The 13,815-nt window shown below is 42.6% G+C and overlaps 1 long non-coding RNA gene across 1 annotated transcript; it reads left to right on the top strand.

The window, feature by feature from the left end:
• The first annotated feature begins 11,684 nt into the window (after nucleotides 1-11,684).
• LOC138150693 (uncharacterized) lies at nucleotides 11,685-12,194 on the top strand. Its single transcript, XR_011165635.1, has 2 exons — nucleotides 11,685-11,813; nucleotides 11,902-12,194. It is a non-coding gene; the product is annotated as an uncharacterized lncRNA (long non-coding RNA).
• Nucleotides 12,195-13,815: the final 1,621 nt, after the last annotated feature.

Here is a 13,815-nt window from a genome sequence, read left to right as displayed (position 1 = left end):
CTCTCCTCCAGCACCCCTTTGAATAATTGATTTCCCATAAGGCTAAATGGTGGGGAGGGGGAGGAGAAGGAGCAGAGTCAGAGTCACGTGACCCTGCCATGGGGTCAGGGGGCTTTGCCTATGGCTGCTAGAACAATTATTAATGAAGCACCCCCATTGGCTTCCACGCTTGCTCCCAGAATCCTGGGCTTCTGCTGAGAGCCCATTCCTGAAGCTCCCCTCCTGAGACTCTGGACAAAGTTTGTGGGAAAGTCCTCATTGGAAAGGTAATTCATAAAATTCAAAATACTTATTAATTAACTGTCAGAATTAGCAGGTGCTGACAGTTCTAACTTGATATGGCCAAGTTGTGTGCCAGTGTGATGGCCCATAAACATGGTCCCTGATTTGGAGGGCCAGACTTAACCTTTGCTACTTACCTTTGTCAGCAGAATATACCCCCTAGTCAGCATTCCATAGAATCAGAGAACCATACCACGTTAAAGCTGGAAGGGACCTTCCAAGACCATCAAATCCAACCCCCTCATTGTACAGATGGGGAAAATGAGGCTCCAGGAGGGAAAAGGATTTATTATTCAAGGTCATCCTGTGAGTTGAGACAAAACCCAGGTCTCCTGACTGCCCATCTGTCCAATGTCCTTTTCACCACAGTGCACTCACTGCTTTCCTCCATAGTATTATACATTGAGCATGCCTTAAATTGACTTGGAGAGTCTTAAAAAAAAATTGGCCAAGTGCCTCTTTCTTTATTCCTTTCAAGGCCTGCTGACATCTAGAATACAAGATGACAAAAAGAAGACTTTTTGCTGCCCAGCAATTATTTAGAAATGCTTTCTAAAATAAACTTGGGTCTGGTACTGCTCCTTGTGGTGAAGGCACTATCTGGCTTTTGTGCTGGAGAAGACCTTACCTGAGGCAAGGGAGAAGGGAAGGTGAAGAAGCTCATTTTTCTAGAGAAAAGATTTATTCTTGGTTTGTTTGTTTTGTTTTGTTTTGTTTGCTTTTTGGAGGGCAATTGGGGCTAAGTGACTTGCCCAAGGTCACACAGCTAGGAAAAGTTTTATTCTTGAATCATTTATCTGTACATTACAGATGGACATCAAGATAAAAATGATCTTGTCTCAGATCTTGCTCTGCTAGATCCCCATTAGCAAAACTAAAAAAAAAAGTCTATTCATCATCAGATCACAGATTTAAAGTCGGAAGGGTCATCTTGTTCAAGCCATTCATTTTATATCAGAAGAAACTGAGTCCTACAGAGGTTAAGTGACAGTATTCTAGGCCTAGAGCTGGAAGGGATCCCAGAGCTCAGCTAGGCCACTTGGTTTTCCCAACATCTTTCTTATAGTAAGTGGCAAGGCTTTGATATGTACCCTGTGTACCCTTTTTTATACTTTTTCACAGCTCTTTTCCTTATTTATTTTTATTTTTTTTTAGCTCTTTTACTTATGTTTGACTCCACTTGGAGAGATGAATTCCACTGCTCTGATTAATCAGCTTGCCCTAAGATTTAAGTTTGCAATAGTGCTCTTTGAATTCTGATAGCTGGGGTATAAGTTGGGCTGGGGAACGGTTACAGGGAGGAGGCGGATATTTGCAATTTCTAAGTTAGGCACAATGTTGTCTGAACTTCTTGAAAATAGTGACTAGCAACTTCTTTACTGATTCAGTGATGGGGAGGGGGCTACCTCTGGAATGCAGGATGATCTGGGTTCAAGTACTACCTCAGACAAAAATTGCCTACCCTACTAGGGGTAAGTTGCTTAGTTAAATAACCCTTCAGGAAGCTAGGCAACTTTTTAAGTTATAAATTTAGAGAGGTGTTTTTCCCCCCTCACAACAATCTTACTAGGGAGGTCAACAGGCAAAAATTAAGGTAACCTGCTCTCATCTGAACAGGGCATTGTGGTTAAGCAAATATTCTGGTCCACAGGGTTGCCAGAGATGCTTGATTAATTTCTCTAAAGGATTGCTTTCATTACACCACCCCTTGCTCAAAATCTTAACTTGCCCTTAACTTTGCCCTTGAGATAAACAAAATCCAAACTCCTCAATCTTCCATTCAAGGCCCTCAATCATTTGAGAATCCAACTACTAAGTTTATGGCTGAGTTTACTCCCAACAAAAAACTTTCTGCTTTATCTGGTTCTGTCTTCTTCACAATTCCTAGGAGCACTAATTCCTAGGGTTCCAATTCTCCCCTTTTGTGCATAGAATGACACTGACTGTATTCTCTTTCAAAAGTAGCAGACAACTCATTTCCTACCTGCAGCTTAGTCTCAACTATGACTGGGAGAGAGGAAATGAATAACTAAGTTAAATCAGAGGTTCTTAACCTTTTTGGTGTCATGGAACCCTCTGACAGTCTGGTAAAGACTGAATTCATTCTCAGAATTATGTTTTCAAATAATTTAAGAGAATGCTAAATTTCAGTTAGAGATTAGTGAAAGTAAAGATGTAATCTTTTTCCTCTTCTTGTTCATGGACCTCCTGAAATTAATTCCTGGATCCCTTGTGTATTTGTGTGCTGGGGAGGAGGAGGGGATGTTGGACCCAGGGAAAAAGCTTCTGAATTAGATGTGATGCAGCTGTTGAGGGAGGAATAAAGATGTGCCCACATCATAAGGGCACTTCCCCCCATTCTGTGGACATTCTTGTTCCTAGTCTCTTTTTTTTTCAGGCCATGCAGAAACTTTGTGAGTTTTCTCCCCTTTTCATCGTTTTCTCATAGAAAAGCTTTCTTTCTACAGCAATCATCACAACAGTTGTTCCAATTTCAGATCTATCACAGTGAATAAGATTAAGAATTGCCTCAGAACAATAAGTTAATTTACAAAGTAAGAGTTAACTTAGAAGTGAACAACTCAGTTCTCCCCCACATCCATGTGCCTTTTCAGTGATCAATCTTTTGTCATTAGAAATGAAAGGGGGCGGGCAGCTAGGTGGTGCAGTGAATAGAGCACCAGCCCTGGAGTCAGGAGGACCTGAGTTCAAATCCAGCCTCAGACACTTAACACAAAAACTAGCCTGTGACCTTGGGCAAGTCACTTAACCCCAGTTTCCCTCCAAAAAGCAAAAAAAAAAGAAAAAAAAGAAATGGAAGGGAGGGCTGGAAACCATATTAGACGTAATGGGGGGAAATTAATAAATAATTTTTGAAAACTATTCCCCCCATTTCCCATCCACAATTTATTGTTGTTGTTCCTTGGTTTTCTTTAGAACACTCATATGGTCAGTGAATCTAGTTATAACCAATTTGGGGTAGTCACCAATAAAGGCATGAGAAGATGGCAACTTTCAGGCAGGCTCCTGCAACTCTGAGTACGTGACCTATTACAAATAACCCAAATTTCTACAGCATTTCATAAAGTGCTGCCCTCCATGATCTTCCTAGGTGCCCTTGGCTCTAATTTAATGGTGTCCAATGTTTGAGGCTTAGGCAGTGAAACTTTTTATAAACACACAACCTCAATACCAGGTCTCTATTCACTGTCTGACATACCAATTTCTCCTCTGCTCTTCCTTCTCTTTCCCTTCTACCACCCTGAAACCTCTCTTACTCTTCCTTTTTCTACTTTTCATAGCACTTCTAAGCAAACCAAGCCTTTCTCCTAACTCTTGGCGCTAACCAAAGTCACCAGACGAAAAGGAAAGGGGAGGAGGTAATCTCCCTATGTGGGATCCTGCAAAAGTCTACTTGGTTTTAGAACTGGTCTTTATGCCCTGCTCTTAAATCTAACCCTTTCTGAAGGAAAGTAAATGAAAGAAAAGATAATTTTCAACATCAACAGAAATTCCAAGCATTTTGTCTCAGAGTAGCAATTACTAAGATGCAAATACACAGGAAGGACAGAAACAAGAGGGTTCCTGATACCTAAATGTCAGCATATGCCTCAAAGATATGTGTGTTTTATAGCTTGACTTTTTTCCTTTCACTATTTTCAACAAGTACTAACATAGTTTGAAAAATGCTTAACTGCACCTTTGTCTTAAAGATCAATAAAATGGATGTAACTTCAAAATCTGTTAAATTATTTTCCTTACTCCTCCCACCTTGAAATGATACCTTCTCATTCCTCTCCAACCCCAAATCTTCCCTTCCCTTCTGTCTTTCCTTTCTCCCCCACCTAAAATTTCCTTTTTCTTTTCTATCTCCATTCTCCCTTTCCCTTCCTCCTCTCTTTCCCTCCACCAATCTACTCTATTCTTTCTCCTCTGAGATGAAATCCCTTGTTTCTCTTTCTCCTTCTTCTTCTTTTCCCCTTCTCCTCTCAGATGAAATTCCCCTTTCCTTCCTTCTCCCTCCCCCATGAAATCTCCCCTTCCCTACCTTTTCTCCCTCCACAAATCTCCCCTTCCCTTTGTTTCCATCTACCCCCAATTCTGTACCCCTCAGCAAACTCATCCTTGCCAGGAGCATTTTCCCTTTACAAAGCAAGATCCTGAAACTGACGTAATATAACCTTGGCAGACACTTTAGTGGTTCTCACTGTTGCTCTTTAATTTTAATATAAATGGTGCAACTAACTGACCATATGTGCAAAAGCCTCCCAAGGTATAATTACATTTCAAATGTTGACATTGATATTTGACATGCCAATCTTTTTTTTTAATTAGAACTCACAAAGGCCTTCAGATGAACCTGGCAGGAGGACAAAAAAGAGAAGGAAAAATGGAACAGTTTTGTCCACATTTCTAGAACAATTCATTTCATTTGAATCACTATATTTGGATTCTAAAACCTCTATCCTGATGTGAAGCATAAAGAAGGGGAAACAGTACTTGAAAAGAGTAACTAGACCAGACCAGTATACACCAAGACAAATCAATACTAGAGGTGATATAATCTGGAAGGTGCTGAGCCATTGTATAAAATATCTCAAAGAAGTAGAAGATACCAAAATAATTTTTTTTAAATCCCAAATGATATCAATATGCCAAAAAGCCAATAGAGAGAGCATCTTTAACTGCCAATGCATAGCCCTGGTTTCTTGTCTTTACAAAATCTTTGTGGGAATAATCTATATGCATATCAAGGAAATAATCAGACTTTTGCAAATGATTCTCCATAGTATATCACACATTTATAGTCATGTAATTGAGAGAAAGATCATATTATAGTTAATTTTTGTTGATTAAAAAAAAGCATTCGACTTAGTCGAGTAAAACATAGCCTTAAAGTCTCTTCTCCAACAAGAAGACTCTCATGCACCTATTGAGGCCATACAGAGGTCCTTGAAAAATGCAACCACTGAGAAAACTCTGTCCAATGACTCTCTACTTATTACATGCTACATGTAGGATGTCCAATGGAAGATCTAAACGAAAAAGTATGGTTAGGTCCTCCAAATGCTTTTGTTTTCAGATAGGATCTCCTCAACAATATTTATGATTATTCAGAAGAGGTAGACCTAAAACTCCATAAAGTGAAAACTAAATGGATTTAAAATATTTATTTCCAGATGATTACATGCATCCAGTTAGATGGCCAGCCCATTGAGTTGGTACATATATCTGGTACAGATATGGCAGATAGAGATTGAATGAGAGGAAGAGAGCAGATAGGATTGCTTCTGTGAAACTGTACAATGATTTTAATAATCCCAAGCTTCCTCCCAGTGCAAAAACCTGTTTTCACACAAATGTTCTCCCCCTAATACCATATAGTGGTGAATATTGGAACCACACATGTCCAAGGAATCAAATCTACAGGTGACCCAAAAGGCAATGGCAGAACACATGGTAGATGCAAATGACTGCATGTTTCCAATAATGATCTATGATCAAGAAGTGGCACCATAAATATCCTTGAAGAGAATGTGGGCCAGCCACCCAGCAAGTGACAAGGCTTACAGACGGATAGTCCAAGTGTTCCACTGGTATTCAAAAAACATAAAGAGACCTAGAGGAAGGTCTTTGGTCTTCAGTGGTGTTGGCTGGATCCTCTGTGGAAGATCGATGGAAGAATATGAATAAGAATGAAACAAGATGAGGTGGCATGGATGTAATTTAATCATCATCAAGAAACCACAGATCCATTGAATGGTTCAAGAAAGATACTAGAAATCCATGCTTACTATTCTTAACCACAAAATATCAGTCACATGAGTTACACTTACTCTCAAACATACCTTAACTCTATCCTTTGTTAGTCTACCAGTAAGAATACTTGTTTTTTTTTTTTCCTTATGACCATTAGTTTCCCTCTTCACACTTTTGTGCAAAAAGTAGCAAGTGGGCCTAGCTTGGGTGCATCAAAGGATCTGGCTAGAGTACAACTTATATTCTGCTGCCCTCAAATAATAGTTTTTATTTATCTACCTAACACTAGGTTAAAGAGCACTCTTTCTTCGAAATAACCCTGTGATATGTTATGTTTTCAATTTTATAGATAAGGGAAATGAGGTTCAATGACATGAAGTAACTTCCCCAAAGTCCCAGGGCTGGCAAGAGGCAGAGGCAAGGAAGCAGAAGAGCCAGGCACCTAGCCTCGATTGTCCCTCTTCAAGTTCAGGGCTCAGCTCATGTCTCTACACCAGCCTTGTTTAGCCATCAAATCAAGTCACCAGCCAAAGATGAGGACTATTTAAGAATTATTTTTAAGTGAGGAAGGATTTATGGTATGCCAACTCCCTGGAGTAAAAAGAAATGGTTGTTGGCCCTTGAGTCTTTAAAGATTTTGGGACATACACATTCTTTATTATGGACATCTTATTATTTAGTAGAGCAAAAAGACCAATTGTTTTTGTCATCTGAGAAAGTCCTTGGTTTAATAGGCAAAAATCCAGGAATAATTAAGAAAATAATAGTGCACACTCAATAAGGAAAACATGACTTGTTTAAAGAAGAAATCCCACCAGAATTTGTGGTAGTGACTTTGTTTCTTTCAGAAGGAAAAAGAAACCTCTAAATCAAAAGCAGCAGTCATCAATGACTTACCAAGCTCTTCTTCAGCAAAGAAAAAACTAATAATTCATACTGCTTTTTCCTGGTGAGGTTATTTTTTTTGGTGGGGGGGGACTGCTGAGATTTTAAACGATTTTCATGAAAGCTTAAACTTTTGCAAATAACCAACATCAACTTAACTTATTTCATGAAATAAAATCAAACCTACATGAGACCTATAAGAGTGAGCTCCCTTTAGTCAGAGAAAGGCAGCACACAAAGCATTATTGTATAGTTGCAACTTATTAACTATTGCTTCAGTCTAAAAAAAAAAAAGCCCTTGAAATTAGAAGTTGTATTTTCATAACATTGATTCCCCTTGTTTTCTTTCTGTTACATTATGTAACTCTACCCTGATCTTATCTTTGCAAAGATTTCTGAATATTTACAACCTAAATCTTGCCTCTTTTACTCAAACTATGCACAGAAAATAGTCAGAAAAAGGATTCCCTTGCAAAGAAAGTTAAAAATCAAGAAAGTGTAAATTCTGAAACCTTAGTGTCTATTTAAAAGACAAGGTTCAGAGCAACCTAATCTCCCTGTGGCTCTTGTGAGCCTTTCCAAGGATTCATCCTCACTTGTTTAACAAAACTCTTCCTTCTTGTGTCCCTCACTCTCACCCCTGTCGCCCCCAAATAACAAGGAACTTCAACTGTACCGATGTAGTTCTTTTTCATGTGCCCTATCTGTCCCTTCAGATCTTTTTGACCTCTTTCTTGGCTGACCTCTCCCTGGTTCCTAACTGTTGCCGATGCTTGTTGCTGATAAAAAATCCTTTGCTTTTTGCATTTTCCATGGAAGAACATGGGGAGGGTGGCACTTAGATCTGGTTTCCCCCTGGAAAAAGGGTAAAAGCAATGTTTTCAGGAATGGTCTTCAGCAATTCTGGTAACAGCATTAACAAAGGATTGTCTAATTCTAATGCCCTTTTTTTAGTTTTCCATTTATAGAGTTCATATAGAAGTCAGTTATACCTATGTATAAAAACTTGTGTTTTTTGTAGGCCAAATATCCTCCCCCTCCTAAAAAGCCAAAGCAAGGTAAATTTGACCTCCTGGTGTGTTTTGTCAAGTTTAGCTGGGGGCCCACCCGACTGCAGGAGCAGAGTTCAACTCAAAAGTCTACAGATACTCCGCCTGCCCCCCCTTCCCTCTAGCATAATAAATCTAGGAAAATCCTTGAGCCATTCTATTGGAAAAATATTTGAAGACTGTCCACTTGAGTAAATACTTCAACTTGCTTTCCTTCACCTTCCCCTGTTTCTATTGCCCCGAAAGAATTCATCAATATCCAAATGGCTCTCCAATTTGTTGATGTAGCCAAAAGGGTTTAATAAAGAAGACTTTCATTTGTCTTGAGATGAAAATTCACAATTCCCGTTCCATAAGATTAAGAATAGGATTCCCTCTTTCCTTCTGTTAATTGAGGGTGGGAGAAATGAATATTCGTGCATAAATACAGGTGGATTAACAATAAAATTGATTCATAAAGCACTAATATTACATTACACAAAGTCTTTGGCCCCTCAGGATACCAACCAGCAAGCTTTACAAATTATCCAGCGAAAGGATTCTGTGGGCTTATTCTAGTCAGAACTGACGCCCTGCAAAATTTCGGCCCAGGGCCCCAGGACCTGATTGAAAAAAATAAAGGCAAAGTCCACCTCAACCCTAAAGGTTATAGTTATTAGGAGGCCCTCATCCCCAGAGAAGTTAGAGATGTGAAATACTTTTTTTTAGGTGGTTCATTTTGTTTTTTAAGATTACTTCTCCCCTCGGTTCCCCTTTCTTTTTCACAGACTGAAAAAATATCTCTCAGAAAGGGCGCTGTCTCTGAGGGGAAAGCTGCCTTGTCAGCATCGAATAGTTGGGGGTCAATTTAACCGCCGTCGAAATGTAGCTTTGAATCTCACCTCACCGTCTAAAACAGTGTTTTATCAGCCGACGGACACATTAATGTTACACACAGAGATGCATTTTCCTGTAGCCTAAGAAACAAATGCTTTGGAGATCGGATTGTCTTTTTGCATTAAATTATTTTTAAAAATAAAAACCCAAACCCCGGTATTTTGTTTGCCACCTGCTTTATTTTTCCTCTTTCTCTTCCATCAAATGTCCTCAGGACCTTGAGGGCACCGACCGAACTAAACCGACGGCTCACTCTTTCCAATTCTAAGGGCTGTGTCAATTCGGGACAAGACAAAAAAAATTGGTCACCCCCAAAAAACTTGTTCTTTCCTTATATGAATTCTCCTAGAAAAACCGGAGTGGGGAATAAGGCTCATCTTGGGGAACCTTCCCCAACATCGGGCAAAAGATATGTTGGTGGAAGCAATGCCAGGTTCGTATGTGGTCTCCTTTGCAAGGACTGCATAGACGCGAGTTTGAGGCAAAGCCCCTTTCACCGCTGCGTCTAAGAAGCCCGTTTGCAACGTTGCCGACCCTAGGCTCTTCCAAAAAAGCCCGGGGTCACAGAGTGGGCTTGGATCTCGGCTTCGGCCGCTGCTCCAGCTGCACTAGCGCAGCTCGCCTGGCTAGCTAGGAAACCGACGAGCGCCCACCGGGCCCCAGTTTCGTCCTGAGCCCCATAAGCCCCGATGTTGCAAGAGACACAACGGTCAATCGGGGGGGCTACGCCACCGCCTCTGAGAGTTGGGGAAGAAAGTAAATATTCCCCTCCGAGCCCGCGCGCTAATGTTTGCATCCACGTCCACCGACAGACATTCTGGGAGCCTTCTCTTCTCAGTCCCTCGGCCCGAGTTGTGTACACAAGGGTCCCGCTACAAGGTTGTGTTGTACTGGGATCCCCGCCGCCCCACTCCCCCGCCCCAGTCCGACATCTCGCCCTCCACCTCTGCCGGGGTCAGACCCCGGACCCCTCGCGCGCAAACCCTTCGCACATTGCCGAGCCCGCCCGCCAGGGTAAAAGCAGAGGGAACAGAAACCCCGCAGTCACAGTCCCGCAGCGTTCTCCCGCACCATTATGGAGCCATTTCCCCCCGGTTTCCTGGGAGCGTGGGATCCCCCTTCTCTCCCCTCTCAGGCTCCTCTAGAAGCAGGCCACCCGGGGTCTCGAGGGTCGACCGGTTGAGATTTACCGAACAAGCGCCACGACATGCGCTCGTTTTCTCGGGGGCAGTGGGCAACAACATGGCGCCCTGCCCTGAGCCCAGGGCTCCCCGCTTCGGGGAGCGCGCCGGGGCCCCAAACGAGGACCGCGTGCGCCCCGGACCAGGGGCTGTCTGCACCGGGTTTTGGCTAGCGCCCGCTGTTTATTTGAGGGAAATCTTTCCTCTGCCACGGCCCCGGTTCACTAGCCCAAGCCGCCCATCGCAGAACAGTCGTCGCGTCTGCCCGATCCGAGGCGTCGGACCGAGGCTGGGGTGTCGGGGGCATTGGAGCGCTCGCTCGTTTGCGCGTCTGAGCCCACGGCGCTGCTCGCTCAGCAACCCGCCGCCCGATTAAACCCTCCCGCTCTTTCCTGAGTCCAGGGCCGCCCTGCAGCCCCTTCCCCCTGCGCCCACTCTGGGTCATGGCGTCCCCCCAGCCCCCGACCCTGCCACTTGGGGGGATGCGCGGGCGCTTTCGCTGGGAGCGCACTCTCCCTGGCCCGCCGTAAGATGCAAACTTTGGCAGCTAAGTCCCAGAAATCTTTACCAAAAAAAAAAAAAAAGGTGGGCTACACTGAAATTTAAGAAGTTTTTTAGGTTTTGGCGCCATTTGCCATTTGATCGAGAGATGAGGAGAGTGTTTTTGTTGTTTTTAAAGAATTTTTTTCAAAGATGGTTCGTTCTACCCCCTTCCCGGCTTCCAGTTGTTTTGATTTCACCAGCCTGGGGGAAAAAAATCTTGAAAAAAAAAAGCTGCCCTGTCTCAATAAAGTCACAAACGCTGTTTTTGAGCAGCCAAGGACCCCCTTTTCAAGTGCTTACAAAATAATGGCGACCGAGAAAACACCAAAGATGGAACAGGAGGGTGGCGTGGAAAAAAAAAAAAAAAACATAAGGAGATGGAGAGTTAGGGAGAAGAGAAAGAAATCCCATTACCGGTGGGCTCTCAGCTTTGCCCAGATGGAGGGCATGCAGTTTGTGTAAAACTGGTGGAAAAAAAAAGCAAGTGAACCCTTGGACCAAAATAAGGAGCAAATTTGTAAAAAGACAACTATGAATTGGGGAGGGGGTGCTGCCATTCTCCCACCCCAGTCCACCCTGTAAATCTTTACAGTCTCACCTGAATCAAACGTTTCAATAATAGGGGTTTTGGAGGGGAAGGCTAAAAAGACAAGAAAAACTTTAGGGAGTCAAAAGTTTTACAAGAATTCGATGGCTGAGGGGTTCATGTCATAAAGGGGAAAGGAAACTATAGTATGAAAATCTGGGGGGGGTGTTCATATGAAAATTAAATATCCAACCTAAAAAAAATCTGAAACGGAGTATGTTGCCTTTTGGGGGGGGGGGGGGGCATACAAACGTGATGTCTGGGTGCCTAACTGGGAGAAAAAAAAATGTGGAAAAGAATTGGTGACACTTGAATATTGATCCCTTGTCTATTGTATCAGCCAATGAAGCTGATGCCAAGAATGACAAGGAGCCCCTGGAAACTTGAGTGGGGGTGGGGGGAGGAAGCCTCCTGAGCCAAGGGGAGGTGCCTTTGGAAGCCATTCAAACCCTTAAAAGGTTGCCAGGATTCTGGGAGTGAAGGGGTTACCTCAAAGATATAAAAGCCGAGCAGGCGAGAGGCTGAGTTGCAGAGGAGTGGAAGGGAGCCCACTGGAACACTTCTGCCACCTCCAAGCCTGCCCAGCCAGCCTCTCTCTGCCCACCGAACAGCTACCGCCGACCAAAGACTCCGGACTTCGACCCCAGCGATGTAAGGCAATGCTCTAGTCTAGGGAAACTTGCAAGTTCGAATTGAGATGTTTTTTAACTGATCAATGCTTTTTCTTTCTGTCTTTCAGAACAATTTATCATCCAAGGGGCAAGAAACAAGGTAAAATGTCTTTTTGCTTTTGAAAAGAGTGTGTTTTCCTTTTGAAATGTAGTGAGTGATAGTTTTCTCTTTACTAAATGACAATTTCCTTCCACATAGCAGGGAGATCACAGGAAAATTCGGTAAGAATTCATCTTACACTGCCTCTTAGTTAATTTCAGTCTAATGGTTTTTAAAATGCTGACTTAACCTCTTTTTCAGTAAAATCCAATTGCCAAAACTCAGAAGTACTTGCTGAATATGTGTAATGTGTTAGGAAAATGTGTGTCTCTTGTCTCTGAGGTTGGTTACTCTTAAAGGAAAAAAAAAAGTAATATGGTAAAATGTGATTTTAGCATGTATTTGGTGCTATTGGTTCAGGGATTTTCTGTGTTGCTGCTTTAGAAGAGAAATGGTGTAAAAAAAAATAGCCTGTTAAAATCTGCTTTATAATGTGCTATGTCAGATTTGTACTGCAGAAAATCACCAGGTGTACCTTTTGAAAAGTAAGATCTGAGGAGAGTAACTTGCCAGAAATGGCAATTGAACTTGGGAAGGAAATGCTCCATTTGAACAGGGCAGTTTTCGCTAGTGGGCATTTGAATTGTAATTTCACCCTAAGGTTGGTCTAAATCTGGAAAAACGTGGTAATTTGGAAAGATTGCACTTTGATTTCTTTCTAGCCTAGGACAGCTACTTTTCTGTAAGGTACTTAAAAAAAATTGAGTCTTAGATTTGTCTTTGAAATACTGTATAGATCAAATTTGCCAAATGTTTTTTCATTTGCCATGATTCAACTTTTCTTTTTATATAGCTCATCATGACCACAGAAGAAGCTTCCCAAATAGGTAAGCATTGGTAATGTTCTCAAAACACAAAGGGCAGACAGGTTTTCTAAGAGAACTCCACTTCTTAGCCTTTTAGAGAATCTGAGTTGAAAATTAACCCGAAGCCAGTACTTACATAAAAGTTAAGAGTTAAGAGAGAGAGGACCTGACTCCCTCTCCTCTCCCCCCCCCCCCAACTCCTCTAGGGAGTGGAATTTCTCCACCCCTTCCCCCAGTTGGGTGGGGTTGCTTTCGGAGCTGCTCCACCCCTCAATCCCTCCCACCAGCCTCGAATCTCCCTTCCGAGGAAGCCACCTCCTTCATTGAGTCTCAGATGTTTTTGCCATTGTCTCTTACAGATTTCTGAGATGCTGGTGGAGACAAAGTCATGCACAGTACCTCTGTGGCTTTGTTTCCTTAACATAAATCTTTCTCAAACTGCCTTAGCCTTTCCATTGGAGACCTCCGACTTCACATGAATCCTTTAGGAGAAATAGCAGCACGCCATGGTTTGTAGAGATAAGGTGATGCAAACCATCGTGGGCTGTTACATTTTCCTAAAGGGCATATCAATCAAGTCAGAAGACCAAACACCCCACCCAGCCATTGCTTCAAGGTCAAGCCCACCACTCTGCAGCTGGGTTGGTTCGAGGCTCGATGCATGCAGAGGACTGCCAGTTTCAGCTCGGCTGTGCCCTAGCAGCACGTCAAAACTGGAGTTACCTAGTTAAATCCTCCAGTATTGCCTTGCTGCTCGAGTGAGGTAGGAGCCTAGTTCAATTGCCCCACCTGGAAGACTCCAACCCAGCTACTTCGAGGGAATCCAAGCAAGCTCAAGACACCTTGGGCTCTCAAGGAGTCCTTGCCAGATCTTGTGAATATATTTGTTTCCTCCCCCCAATAAATGTTCTCCCTCTTTTTAAGATTCGGTGTGCGTGTGTATTTCTTTTCTCTAGGACTCTTTCCCCATATCATGAAAATAAAGGACAAGTTCCTCTCCAATATTTAGAAAAACATCTTTGGGAGGGGCCATCTTCCATAAAGAAAGCAAATATACCTTTCCCCAACTCCCCCCC

This window comes from Petaurus breviceps, unplaced genomic scaffold (genome assembly GCF_028583685.1).
Source record: "Petaurus breviceps papuanus isolate PSGF00001 unplaced genomic scaffold, PetGlider_PUasm1.0 90881, whole genome shotgun sequence".
Classification (NCBI taxonomy): Eukaryota; Metazoa; Chordata; class Mammalia; order Diprotodontia; family Petauridae; genus Petaurus; species Petaurus breviceps.
The sequence above is the reverse complement of the archived record's forward strand: the minus strand, read 5'-3'. Positions and strand labels throughout refer to the sequence as shown.